At 40.5% G+C, this 15,067-nt stretch overlaps 1 pseudogene; it reads right to left on the reverse strand.

The window, feature by feature from the left end:
- LOC114636391 overlaps nt 1-12,346 on the reverse strand; it is a 43,406-nt pseudogene extending 31,060 nt beyond the window's left edge.
- Between the last annotated feature and the right edge of the window lie 2,721 nt (nt 12,347-15,067).

Below are 15,067 nucleotides of genomic sequence, written 5' to 3' on the forward strand. Positions count from 1 at the left end.
CAAAGTAACAGAACCTGACGGCCGTTACAAAAGAAACGGCAGTTACAGAAACCGTGGGAGCAGGACCAGGAGAGGACAGGGATCAGGATGTAAAGTGAATAATTTTTTTTAAAAGGGAAAAAAAGAATTTGTGCTGTTGTAGGATGGAGAAACACAGCTCTTCTACGGTATACAACAGTAAATGAGTGGTTCATCCACAGACACAGCTACAAATTATCTTCATTTTTTCTAGGACCTTCAATACAACCATTAAATTATTGCCTTAATGAATGTATAGAATTCTCTTTGAATTCTAATCTGCTATGAGTCCACATCAAGATGTTTCCTTCACTGATTTGTTTGTGTTTTGTGTGTGTGTACCTTTTCATATATGAATATAGGTATATGTGTGCCATGACATGTGTAGAGATCAGATGACAACCTTTGGGTGCTGATTTTCACTTTTCAATCTTATTTGAGATGGGGTCTGTTGTTTCCCAGTACTTTGGCCAAGACTTCTAGCCTGCAGTCTTTCAGAAATTCTGTCTTTGCATCCATTTCCTCATAGGTGTGTACTGGGGATATAGATGTGTGTGCTACTGTTTTCAGCTTTTACATGAGTTCTGGGGAGCTGAACACCACTAAGAGCTTGTGTTCTCAATACACTGAGCCATCTTCCCAGACCCTAGGTATTTTCCCCTCACAGGTGTAAAAGTGACTTAATTGTGTCAATAAACTAGAAAGATGGAAGAAAAAAAGAGGAAAAAGAATCTTGCCTTAAATCTAATACTTCATATAAAACTTAACACAAAATACATTGCAGACTTAGATTTAAATAAAACTGCAAAGTTTATCAAAGGAAAACAATCAACAAACAAGGAGGTTTATGTATTGAATTTTCTGACATGCTGCCAAAGCATACTTCACAAAAGGAAAAATAGGTGTGTGTGCATCCTTCAAATACAATTTTTCAAACAAAATACGAATTTCCCCCTCTTCTGGAAAGACTCCTGGTAAACAACAAATGTTAGTAAAGATATATGGAAAATGAACTACTGTATTACATTACTGATAGGAATGTTAATTTTTGCAGACACCATAGAAAGCAGTGTAGAGTATCCTTATAAGCCTAAATGTTTAACTACCACATAATTTACTGCACTAATGCTGGGTGTAAGTAGAAAGGAATTGAACCCAGCATATCAAACACACCTGTACATCATGTATTTTGGTGGATTTACTCACAAAAGCCATGCTGAAGAATCACCTTAGATATTGTTCTAGTTTGCTTTCTGCTACTGTAATAAACTCCATGACCAGAGCAGGTTGTAGAGGAAAGGGTTTGTTTTACTTCACAAGTTGTAATCTATCGTTATGGGAAGTCAAGGCAGGGACTCAAGTCAAGAGATTGAAGCAGAAATCAACAGAGGCATGCTGGTTTCCAGCTTGCTCCCAGGCTCTTTTTCAGCAACCTTTCTTATACAGTCCAGGACATTCTGCCTAGGAATGGTACAACACATAGTGAGCAGGGCACTGCAACATCATTTAACAATTGGGAAAATGCCTCATACACATGTTGATAGGCCTATTCAATAGACGAAATTCTTCAACTGAGGTTACCTTTTCTAGGGCATGTCAAGTTGACAACCAATAGTAGTCATCATAGGTGCCTATCAATAGGTGAATGGATAAAGAAAATATCACACACACACACACACACACACACACATGCATACACACACCAAAATACCTAACAAATGTATAAATATGTGAATAAATGTTGAAGTAATTTTAAAAACGGGTGCCTACCTGATGGTCTGTGAAGGTAGAGTAACATTCCTTAACCAGCACTGTATTTATTATGTCTGGATCCATTATAGCCAAAATAGGTTGTTGGCCTTCATAAAACCTGCATTGGGAAAGCAGAGAGCATTTAACCAATTAGCTAGATTTTGCAGCTAGAGGCATGCCCAGGAACCCAGATGTTGATTCAGATGTTACAAGACCTATAATATGAATTCTATAATACACAACTATATAAGCTCCTAGTTAATAATTCTGACTCTATACCACAGAAGTCTCATGAAATAAAATAAGATGTAGCTTGTGCAGGGACAGGCAAACACAAAGTAGTTCTACAAAGAGATTTCAATAGAAATAAATAGGAACATCTGTTAAATCTGGGTGGTGCATACATGAATACTGAGTTTGAGTAGCCAAATGCTGAGCAGAAAATCAGGTGAGCCATCTCTGGAACATCAAGTCTAAGAGAAAAGTCAAACTGTGCTACTTTCTTTGACAAATTCAGTCCATGAACCATGATAGCAGTAGACATATGAGACCAGTAGTAGTAAAAGCCTATAAGATAATTATAATCATACCTTCAGTTCAAGAAACTATAGTCTATGGTTGTTTTCCAGGCACTGAAATGTGTAAACCAACAGAAGTTTCCAGAATGCTTACCCCCATATATGTCCATATTTTTTATGGCATTGTCTATCAAACTCCTAAAAACCCAGGGAAGAAAAAAAGTGAAAATTCATCGTTAATACTTTTACATTTATTTAATTATTTGGTGTGTGTGTGCCTGTATACAAAAATGGAGAACCACTCGTGGTAGTCAGTTCTCTCCTCCCACCATGTCGGTTCTAAGGATTAAACTCAGGTGGTCAGGATTGGTGGCAGACACATTTACCACTGAGCCTTCTTCCTGCCCCTGACTACTATATTTTTTACTTATTTATTTATTTATTTACATCAAAAATGTTGCCCCCTCCCAGACCCCTCTTGCAGAGTTGCTCCCCCTTCCTCCCTCCCTGTTCCCTCTGAGAAGGCAGCCCCAACCTGGTATCCCCCTACCCTGCTGCATCAACTCTCTGAAGGATTAGGTGCATCTTCTCCCACTGAGGCCAGATGTGATAGCCCTCTGCTACATATGTCCCTGACCACTATTTTAAGTAGATTGCTCTAATCTTATTGGCTCACAAGTGATTTGATTATTACTAAATCAAGTTTACTAAATCATGATACTATATATCAAAGACAATAAGAGGAATGTTTCTATTCTTATGTATATGAGTAGGAAGGAGAGAAAATACAGGACAGGCCTGAAATGAGGATCTTGATGTTGTTCAGAGTTTTCTCCCAACATTATTAAGCATAACCAGTTACGCTTGTCTATGAACAAGAGTTATTACAGTGTCTTTTTGAAGCGTGTTTCCCTACATGTCTTCCCTAAATGCTCGAGGATTCTGAGTTATTCTTTTCATAGACACAAGAGGAAACAGGAGCTAAGTGAACACAAGGGAGAACCCCAGGGACAGACATCTTTGTGTGTCTCTATATTTAAAGTCCTTTTTATTCACCTCATAAGCTCTCCCTAGAGCACCAAAGGAATTAGGAGATGGAACAAACTCAGGCCTATTTTTAATTTAGAGTGTGTGTGAGTCTCAGGCACATAGCTGAGTGAGAAAACAGGTAAGCAAAGAATGACAGAGAACTCTCTTACCATGTGTTCTACTGAGCACAGAAAGAGGAGAAATACCACAACAACATGAAACATTACAAGTTATGGTGGTTTGAAAGAAAAATATCGGGCCCGATCACAGGACAGATCTCAGGCGGCATCTCTGTATTCAACTTCACAAAACCCAGAGGAAGAGGGCCTCCCAGGAGCTTTAACTCGGGCATAATCACAGATAAAGGGTCTGAAAAAAAAAGAGAGAGAGAGTTTACTTAATTTATATTATTTTCAAAGATTTCTAGGAGATGCTAACTGACTAAGAACTTATTTTAAGCTCTCCACAAAAGAATTTAAGTCTCTGTTTAATATTCTCAAGAGAGATGTAAATCCTAATTTTCCTAACAATTAATTGACAAAAGAGAAGTAAGCTCACAAAAAGTAGAAGAACCTATTATTAATCAATATATTATATAGTCTGATTAGTTGTTAGCTGTGCTATAACAGTCCTTTGATAAAAGAGATTGTTGATATAGATTTATATGTCTTTAAATAATGGCTGCATGACTCTCTTAGTGTGGAAGGAGCAACAGTTGGTGTTTCTGCCTTGATTTTACAAGAACCCTGAAAAATTGGCTTTAAAAACAAAAGAGGGGGAACAGTACTCCCCAGAAGGAGTCCCCGTGAAATACTCTCCATCATGCCTTGTTCACCTTTAACTCTCTAAAACTGAAAGCTCATGGCAAGTCTGCTGCTGACTGCCTCTGGCATCACCAAGACCAATAAAAACTATGCCACAAATATGGGGAAGGACCAACTTACCCTTAAAGAGAATAGCCCAGACCCAGTTCCCTTATGGGGCTGAGGATTGATAGGCCTGTTTGATACCACAGAAGGCACAGCTAATTGGCTACCAAAAAGATTAATGAAATAAATAGATACCCCCACAAAGCCAGGCCCAACCATAAATAAAATGAATAATAATTGACATCCAGGGAAGAGAAATCTCCCTGAGAATTCCCTTCTTTTTCCTTTCCAGGTAAAAATGAATCACCTGTTATATCTGCTGTTAGAAGTTCTAATCCATTTGGGGCATAGATGTTCAGAATTGAGAGTTCACCTTGGTAGATTTTTCCTTTGATGAGTATGAAGTGTCCTTCCTTATCTTTTTTGATTAATTTTGGATGAAAGTCGATTTTATTTGATATTAGAATGGCTACTCCAGCTTGTTTCTTGGGACCATTGGCTTGGAAAATTGTTTTCCATCCTTTTATTCTGAGGTAGTGTCTGTCTTTGTCACTGAGGTGCGTTTCTTGTATGCAGCAAAATTCTGGGTCTTGTATGTGTATCCAGTCTGATAGTCTGCATCTTTTTATTGGGGAATTGAGACCATTGATGTTAAGAGATATTAAGGAAAAATGATTGTGGCTTCCTGTTATTTTTGTTATTAGAGGTAAAGTTATGTTTGTATAGCTATCTTCTTTTGGGGTTGTTGGAAGATTACTTCCTTGCTTTTTCTAGGTTGTAGTTTCCCTCCTTGTGTTGGTGTTTTCCATCCTTTGAAGTGCTGGGTTTGTGTGAAGATATTGTGCAAATTTGGTTTTGTCATGGAATATATTGGTTTCACCATCTATATTGATTGAGAGTTTTGCTGGGTATAGTAATCTGGGCTGGCAATTGTGTTCTCTTAGGGTCTATATGATGTCCATCCAGGCTCTTCTGGCTTTTATAGTCTCTGGTGAGAAGTCTGGTGTAATTCTTATAGGTCTGCCTTTGTATGTTACTTGACCTTTTTCCCTTACTCCTTCCTGGGAACCGCAGCTCAGCCTGTGAGACTCGGGACTCTCAGCACTCCCTGTTGATGGTTCAGTTTCTCCTGCACGGTGGGGCTTGAGCAGCCCACACACTGCCGGTGACTGCAGGGTCCTGGGAGCAGGGACGCTGGGACACTGCGAAACTGGCGAGACACAGGGCGGGTCATGCTTGTGTACCGCGGGCGCAGCTGAGTCCCCGGGGCCCCGGGAAGGTGGTTCACAGACCACTGCGGTAGAGAGAGAACTCTGTGGGCTGCTAGAGCGCAGAGAATCCAGGGACAGGCAGAGAAGGCTTCCCCCCCCCCATCGTGAGTTTTCCACTTACACAATGAGTCCAGAGTTCAAAGAGACACGTGGAATTGAAGGCATGCAGATTTATTGCCATGACAATGAGTTTGAATGGTGGCATGCTCTCCCAAAAAATGTCAAGAGAGGCCCCCTTATATTAGGGAGAGGAGAGGCTTAGGAGACCTGTTAGCCCGCCCTCTACCTGGGCCTTACGTGACCCATTGCATGGAGACCTCATGTCAGGTCTCTGGGGGCATGGCCAAACACCCAGGATTTCCACAGTCCCACAAATGTGCTTTTCTTGTTTAAAGAACTCAAGAAATTAAACTCCAGACAACCAAATAACCCTATTAAAAATGGGGTATAGAGCTTAACAAAGAATTTTCAATGCAAGAACTCGAATGGCCGAGAAGCACCTAAAGAAATGTTCAGTGTCCTTAGTCATCAGGGAAATACAAATCAAAACACCCCTGAGATTCCATCTCACACCAGTCAGAATGGCTAAGATTAAAAACTCAGGTGATAGTAGATGCTGGCGAGGGTGTGGAGAAAGGGGAACACTCCTCCATTGTTGGTGGGACTGCAAGATGGTGCAACCACTTTGGAAATCAGTGTGGCAGTTCCTCAGAAAATTGGACATAGCATTACCTGAGGATCCAGCTATACCACTCCTAGGCATATACCCAGAAGATGCTCGAACATATAACAAGGACATATGCTCAACTATGTTCATAGCAGCCTTATTTATAATAGCCAGGAGCTGGAAAGAACCCAGATGTCCTTCAACTGAGGAATGGATTCAAAAAATGTGGTATATTTACACAATGGAGTATTACTCAGCTATTAAAAACAATGAATTCGAGAGGTTCCTAGGTAAATGGATGGAACTAGAAATCATTATCCTGAGTGAAGTAAGCAAATCACAAAAGAACACACATGGTATTCACTCACTGATTATCGGATATTAGCCCAGAACCTTGAAATGCCCAAGATGCAACTCACAGGCCACATGAAGCTCATAAAAAAGGAAGACCAAGTGGGGGTGATTCAGTTCTTCTTAGAAGGAGCAACAAAATACTCAAGGGAGCAAATATGGAGACAAAGCGAGGGACAGAAATTGAAGGAGGCGCCATTTGAAGACCTTTCCACCTGAGTATCCATCCCATGTACAGTCACCAAAGGTAGATGCTGATGTGGAAGTCAGGAAGTGCATGCTGATAAGAGCCTGATATGGATGTCTCCTCAGAGGCCTTCAAGAGTGTGACATATTCAGAGGCAGATGCTCACAACTAGCCATTGAACTGATCATGGGGTTCTCAATGGAGGAGTTAGAGTGAGGACTGAAGGAGCTGAAAGGGTTTGTGGCACCATGAGGAGAGCAACAATACCAACCAACCACAGCTCCCAGGGTCTAAACCACCAGCCTGGGAGCACTTAGGGAGGGATCCAGGGCTTCAGCTGAATATGTAAGAGTGGAGGGCCCTGCCGGGCACAGGTGGAAGATGAGATCCTTGACCTCATGAAGGCTGGACACCCCAGGGGGTGGAAATTTTGAGGGTGGGGAAGTGGGAGTGGGGGGGTAGGTGGGGGTTACATCCACGGAGAAGAAGGAGGAGGGGTAAGGGGATGGGGGGTTCCCGGGTGGGTGGGGGATGGGGTAAGGGGACAACATATGAAATGTAAATAAAATATCCAATAAAAAAATTTTTTAAAAATATATAAAAAAAAAGAAGTTCTAAGCCAGATGCTGGCCTCCAAACTTATACTACTCAGACCTTCGACAGGCCATTGACAACAACATCAAACAGCTAGAGATTGACATCACTAATCTGAAGAAATCCCTCGTTTTGCTGTCTGAAGAGACCTCCGAAAATTTCAAAGATCCTTATTGGACTTGATTTACTCTATTATAATAGAAAAGGCTGTGTACAGCTCTTGACTGTGTACAGCCCTTAAAGAAGAATATTGCCTTTACATAGACAAGACAGGGATGGTTAAAGAGAGCATGAAAAAGGTCAGAGAAGGCCCTGAGAAAAGTCAGAGAGAGAAAGATGAGTGCTGGTAAAAGAATTGGTTTTCAGCCTCTCCAAGGTTGTCAACACTGCTTCATCCCATCTTGAGACCATTAATTGGGTTACTTTTGCTTATTTCGTCTGGTCCCTGGGCCTCAAATAGACTGACTAACTCTGTGAAACAACAGATAAATAATTTGGTAGCAAAACCTACTTAGATACATTATCAAAAGTTAGCTATGGAGGACCACGAGACTCAAGATGAGGTTGTTACTCTATCCAGGGTGTTCCCAAAACACATATCCACCCAACCTAAAAAAGGGGACTTCTGTCCCTAGACCAGGCAGAGAGGGGCCACCCAGAACCCCCTCTGACTGGCAATCTGAATTCTTGCTTAGACTGAGAGGCTAAGTATTGCAAGGGAATATAAATAAAAGTTAAAAATATCTCTCTGGGTTCCCTGAAGGACAAGCCTGACTGCATAGGGGTTGATGTCAAAAGTATTCCCTCTCCAGGAACATCGGGACAGGTATGGCCCTCATGCCTCACTGGACAACGACAGGGGGACTGGAGCCATTACAAGGTCCCCTTCAAGTACTGGAGGTCAGGCCTCTATCCCCACCTTTGCAAGATTAGAGTTGTCACAGCCCTTCTATACTTAGAGAAGGGAGGAGATGTCAGGGGCAGCCCTGCTTATACACTGAAGGCCTAAAATCAGCCATAGGCCTAAAATCAGCAATAGGCCTGTCATACATGTATACTAACACCAAGTCTTAGGTCTCTGTGGAAAACACTGAAACAGATGGCTATAAGCTAATGTAAACAGGCAGTTTTGTGACAATTTACCAGCCTGAATAATCACAGACCTTGTAAATAGGTAGCCTTGGCAGATATTACCAACTTAGATAAGGACAAGTGAATCATAGGCAGAGTCATAGTGACCTATCCCCTGAACCCTCACCCAGCCGATACCCTGTTCTGAAAAATATCTGTATTTCCCCTGAACACCCATGCTCCAGTGTCACCCCCTTCCCCACATCCTGCCTTTTTGTGTTTATAATCCCTGTGTGAATGAGTATAAATTAAAATTTGAAAATAAATAAATAAATGATATATAGATATATATGTATATGTATATGTACATGTATATGTACATATATAAAGTTTAAAAAAAAGAAAGAAAGAAAAATATCCCCTTAGGCCTATAGGGGGTGCCACTAATAGGTGTGACCTTGGAGGAAGTGGTCAATGGGAGCTGGCTTTGAGGTCTCAGATGCTCAAGCCAATCAGTATAGTAGTCACTTCCTGCTGCCTGCAGATCAAGATATAGAACTCTTAGCTACCTCTCCAGCAACATGTCTGCCTGCATGCTGACATGCTTCCTGCCATAGTAATAAAGGACTGAACCTCTGAACTGTTGGCAAGCTCCTATTAAATATTTTCCTTTATAAGAGATGTTATGATCATTATGTCTCTTCATAGAAATAACACCCTGAGACACAAATTAAGCATTTTCTTTAACCTTGTACTTCCTGTCCTAGATTGTTTTAATTATCAACTTGAAAGAGACAATAAGATGAGAAGGGAGACCCGATTGAATGATTGTCAAGATCAGATTGGCCTGTGGAGTCAATGTCTGTGAGAGTTTATCTTGGTGGTTAGTTGATGTAAGAGACCTTACATCATAAGCTAACTAATCCATGGGCAGGTAATTATGAGGTGTCTAAGAAAGGTAGCTAACAAGAGCCTAAGAAAGACAGAAAGCAGCATTACTCTATGGTCTCTACCTAGGTTCCAGCCCTGATATCTCTCAATGAAGAATCCCAACTAGGAAGATAAAATAAAACTCATGATCTGAGAAGCCTAGAGCTGGCCTTTCTAATTGCAAGAACTAAGCCACTTTTGACAACCACAACAAGACCAGTAGGGAGCTCAAACAATACTTACATCATGATATGCAAGACTGTTTCCTACAAAAGGCAGTGGTTTGGGTCCAGAAATCCCCAAATTCTTAAAATTTCCATGTGTGGAGGTTGCAAACCTGTAAGGTGAGAGATTGAGTTCTTAAGGATTGTCCCTGCGTGTAATGTAGGCTTACCAGTCACAGACACAGGAACTTTAACATTCAAGCTGGAGAGACCAAAACATGTAAGCAACAAGTAACAACAAAAGCTACAAGTGCAACATTTACTTTTGATCTTCATTTTTATCCTCACATTCTCTGAGAGACTCCCTTAACACACAAAGGTTATCTAAAAACATAGATGATATTTTTGGCTTTAAATCTCAAAGTAAATTATTTCCAAATGTCCCACAACTTCACTGTCAATGTGAGATTCATGCTAGAATAGTTTTACATAATGTCATTTTCTTATGTCATTTAGGAAATTGATTAAATACCAGTTAGTGTGCTCCTGTAGTGATCTTTAGTTGGGACTGTAACATGCAAGTATATTTGAGAGTTCTTCCCGGAGAGGAGATGACTGTTTTCTTTTTTTGTTTTTTGACTATTTTCTTATTTATGCCTAACTCAGTGGTTCTCAATCTTTCTAATGCTGTGACCCTTTAATACAGTTCCTTATGTTATGGTGACCCCAACCATGACTTCATAACTGTAATTTTGCTACTGTTTACAATAATAATGTAAATATTGGATATGCAGGATATTTGATATGTGACCCCTGTGAAAGAATCAAGATGCACAGGTTGAGAGCTGCTGTCCTGATCTGTGCCTGTCTGGTATTTATGTCATCACTGGCCCATTCTTTTCCTTATCCACATACTCTGAGAGATTCACATGGCCTGAAGGACAGGCCCAGAAAAAAAACGTTGAATTCAAAAACCTGCTAAGCAGGTTTATTTCAAACCATAATGCAATCTAGCTTATGTATTTTTAATGCAATAGGCTTACATCCCTGACACTTATAAACAGATGATGTCATTTTACACATGGCTGTTGTCACAAATACTGAGACCTTTTAACTTTAACCTTCTGAAAAGTGGCTGTAATCTTATCTCATAGAAGTTTTAGGACCAAATATAATGAAATGAAACCTTTTCAATTAACTGTAAAACATGATCAGACAGAAAAAATATCACCACAACACCTTGAATACTAAGCCTTTCCTTTAAAGAATAAAACTATGTCTGAGATTTCTATTTTCACACTACCATGAGTATCTATCTTTTATAAATGTAAAATGTTAACCGAAGTGAAATGTGTTGTGTTTGACAATGGTGGAGCATCTACTATCCATGGATTCAAAGTTGTAAATACACACACACACATACACACATTCACACACACGCACACACACACACTCAGAAAGGTAGGAGAATGAGCTGTCCATGGCAGTAACATTTATTATCCTGGAACTCAGTATAATTTCTTTCTTCCTGTATACCATTATGAAGGCATGCTAACATGAAAAGGAAGTACCGAAATTGATGTTTTCACTGATGCTGCCAGTGGAACTTAGAAGGAAAATATTTAAAATCCAAATTGTTTCAGAGTGCCTGCCCTTTGAGGATGCCAGTGGATCAGTAGATTCCATAGCAGTGGAGGGATAACTCCTTATATTGGTGCCAAGGGATTTAACAGTAAATAGTGAAGAAAAAATGAGGTATTCTTTGCTCAAAAGATTCATCATTTAGATGTAAATGTGTATTATATAGATAGAAGAACTAAGCTTGGGGAGGTAGAATGCTCCAGGGATGAGGAACAAAAGGAGAGAAAATCTGAGATTACCACATAGCTTGTGGTATACTAGGTATATTGTATAAATGGTCCTAGAGGTGGGACAAAGGAGCAGAGCCTAGCCATGTGCATATGGGGCAACACTCCATGTCTCCTACATCTGAGAAAACAGAGGTGAAGACAACACAAAAACTCCTTCCATCCCCACAATACCCAAAATCCTAAGATCTTGCAGAAGAGGACTTCCATGCTCACAGCTAACCATTCAACTGATCATGAGGTCCCCAATGGAGGAGTTAGAGAGAAGACTAAAGGAGCTGAAGAGGTTTGCAGCCCTATGGGGAGAGCAACAATACCAGCCAACCAGAGCTCCCAGGGTCTAAACCACCAGCCTGGGAGCACATAAGGAGGGGCCCATGACTCCAGCTGCATATGTAGGGGATGATGCTCTTGTGGGGCATAGATGGGAGAGGAGGTCCTTGTTCCCGTGAAGGCTGGATGCCCCACACAGTGTGGGGGAATTGGAAAACAGGGAGATGGGAGTGGATGGGTGCATGGGGGCACATCCTCATAGAAGCAGGAGGAGGGGAGAAGAGATAGGGGATTTCTGGAATGGGGAAAGGGGATAACATCTGAAATGTAAATAACATATCCAATTTTTTAAAAAAAGAAGAGGACTCCCATTAAACACAGTGATCAATTATGTATAATCTGCTTCACTGAACCCTGGATGGTTAATCTGAGGGGAAACTGAGACTCAACCAGATGATAACTCAAGCCTGAGGTCACTCAATCCTCCTTTCTACAAAATGTGGAGTTTAGTAGAAGAGGAATGGATATTTATCACCTTGGAGAGATTTGCATCAGACCAAAAACAACACCTTAAGTCTTTGTACATCCCATGCTCAAGTAAAGTCCCCTTCATTTTCTCTTTGAATTTTCCAAACAAGTAAAGGAAAAAATTGTATGATTTATATCCTCCAAATCCTGATCACTGAGGAGAGGAGCCTTGGCAGTTTACTCAGAGACAGAGGAGCACCAGGATGGTAGCTAGGAGCATCCAGGTATCCATGGAAAAGTTTGGAATCAGGTTCATTGCTGCTTTCTTTAATCAAGTCTCTCTTTTGTGCTTTATTCTTAGCTGTGTGTTGCACCTTGCAGGGCTGAGACCAGTGAGCTCTCTTCCCTGCCCAGCTGTGATTCAAGGCAGTGAGCCTTCAGTGCTTAAATACTGGAAAAGGAGGTGGGCTGGCTTTACATTCAGTAGAAACACTACTGTGCCCACCCACAGTTCCAAGAGTTCAGTGCATTATCCACCTCCACTGTTGCCCGAGAATCATGGATGTGTCCAATTTGATATTTTAATTCATTTGGTAGAAATATCAATGAAAAAATACAACCTGTGTTATCATTGAATCCAAAAGTTTCTTATCAGAAGCTCAGGTGAAGTTATTGTCATTGACATCCTCTAGTCTGTCCTTTTGCCCAGGGCTGCTTTTGTTTTGTAATACTGGAAATTCATCCAAGTGAGCTCCACCCACAAGTATTATTTTCATTCACTTCCCTCTGCCTACAATATCCTCTGCCTCAGAAAGAACTCTTATTCATCCCTCAAATACATCTTTTAAAATTCCTTCTAGTAGAATCCTTTCATATTAACATCATCAAAGGTAGAAATAGTCTCCTGGACAGCCTTTATTATGGCCAGGAAACAATCCTATTTTTCTCTCTCTAACAACATTGTTAGTTTCTACATGTATTTTCAATACCAGGTTATAAGCTCATACAAGTCATAGTCTATCTTTCAGTTCTGTCTAGCATAATGCTTTAAGAAATGTGGCATCTAGAAAGTTTGGGTGACATTTGTCTTCTCTGTGTTCATTTCTTCTAAACTGACCACTTCATATTTGAGGGTCATAAAAGCAAGAGTGTTAATTAGACACAGTCTCCTTCCTGATATATGCAAGCTGATCTGTCATAGAGCTGATTGCTCCATTGTTTGATGCTGAAGAGATGTCTCAAGAGTTTAGAGCTTGCCATCTTTATCATCTGTCTGTGATGTCTTTCCCTATCTGCATTCCCATCATGGCCTTGCATAATCCCTAGTAACTCATTTCTACAGTTGTCAACACACACAAACACACATACACAAACACTCTGGGAAGGATTCGAAGGTGTAGTCTATTGGAAGGGGTGTGTCAATGGAGGCATATTTTGAGATGTCAAAATTTCTCATCATGTAAGCTGCTTCCAGGTACTGTTATTGCATCATGTGCTGACTACTTGCTGCCATGTTTCCTGCCATGATGGTCATGGACTAACACTCTAAAATTTTAAGCAAGCCCCCAATAAACTCTTTCTTTTACAAGTTGCCTTGGCTACCGTGTATCTTCACAGCAATAGTGAAGTAACTATTGCAATGTCTGTTAAATATTTTCTATAAAGCAAATGTGAAGGGAAATTAAGAACTGTTTTAATTGGGACTATGGATGTGGCTCAGTTGGTAGAAGGTTTGCTTAACATGGCTGAGGCACTGGGTCTGATCTGGGTGCTCCATAATACTAGTTGTGGTTCATGTCTAAAATCTCAACACTTGATGAGTAAGAGCAGAAGGGTTAGAAGTTCAAGGTCACCACAGGTTACATAGTAAATTAGAGAACCGCTCAATGGGATACATGGGGGAAATGCTAAGTAAATGTCTCAATTGGGAAAATGTCTGTCATGTAAGCATGAAAACATGATTTTGTATCTAAAGGACCCATATAAAAAGTCAAGAATGATAATGTGTGCCTGTGGGTACACACACACACACACACACACCCATGTGTGTGCACATAATAAAATATGAAACCTTTCTGGAACTAACACATTTTACTTTGAAAAGCTTAATTTGGTTGATTACACCTCCTGTAATGAGGCATAATATAACTCTGACCTGTCCTATTCACCAAGAGGCCTCTAGTCTATTTGGGTGAAAGACACTTGTCATTTCTTGAGATGAAAACCAATCCAGAATCATGGCCAATCAAAACAAAAGGTCTTAGTCTACCAAGGGTCTTATAAGGAGGCATCCTTTTGTGAAATCTGTTCTATTAGGTAATATCTTTTTAATACACAAAGAATTGAGCTGCAGGCATGCATGAAGACTCTCTGTACTGGAGGTTTGTCCTGAGGACTGTAGTGACTTGTGTTCTTATGGTAATTATGTTACATAAAATAAAAACTGATTGCAGTGTCCCTCACATAGGTAAAGGAAGATTGTCCCAGTTGATTTTGAGCTGCTGAATAAAGTTACTGATGACCAATGGCTGGGCAAGGAGACAGAGGCAAGACTTAGAATTCCCAGGAAGGGACTGAGGAAGGAGGAAGGCTCCAGCTGCATATGTAGCAAAGGATGGCCTTGTCAGGCATCAGTGAGAGGAGAGGCCCTTGGTCCTGTGAAGGCTCAATGCCCCAGTGCAGAGGACTGTGAGGGTGGGGAGGTGGGAGTAGGTGGAAGGGTGGGGGAACACCCTTATAGAAGCAGGGGGAAGGGGAATGGAATAAGGAGTTTCTGGGGGGAAACTGGGAAAGGGAATAACATTTGAAATGTAATTAAAGAAAATAACCAATAAAAAAAGAAACATGGAACGGTATTTAATTAAAGGTAAATACATAGGAAAGAATGTTAATTCAAGTTATATAATGAGAAAGAGATATTAATATCCATAGAAGGTAGAATTTAAGTATGCATAGATGAATAAATAAATTGAGGCTTTTGACCTTCAATTGTAGGTCAAGAGAAGGAGATAGGGAGAATAACCTTATCTCAGACAAA

The sequence above is a fragment of the Grammomys surdaster genome, unplaced genomic scaffold, assembly GCF_004785775.1.
Source record: "Grammomys surdaster isolate TR1022 unplaced genomic scaffold, NIH_TR_1.0 123837, whole genome shotgun sequence".
In the NCBI taxonomy this organism is placed as follows: Eukaryota; Metazoa; Chordata; class Mammalia; order Rodentia; family Muridae; genus Grammomys; species Grammomys surdaster.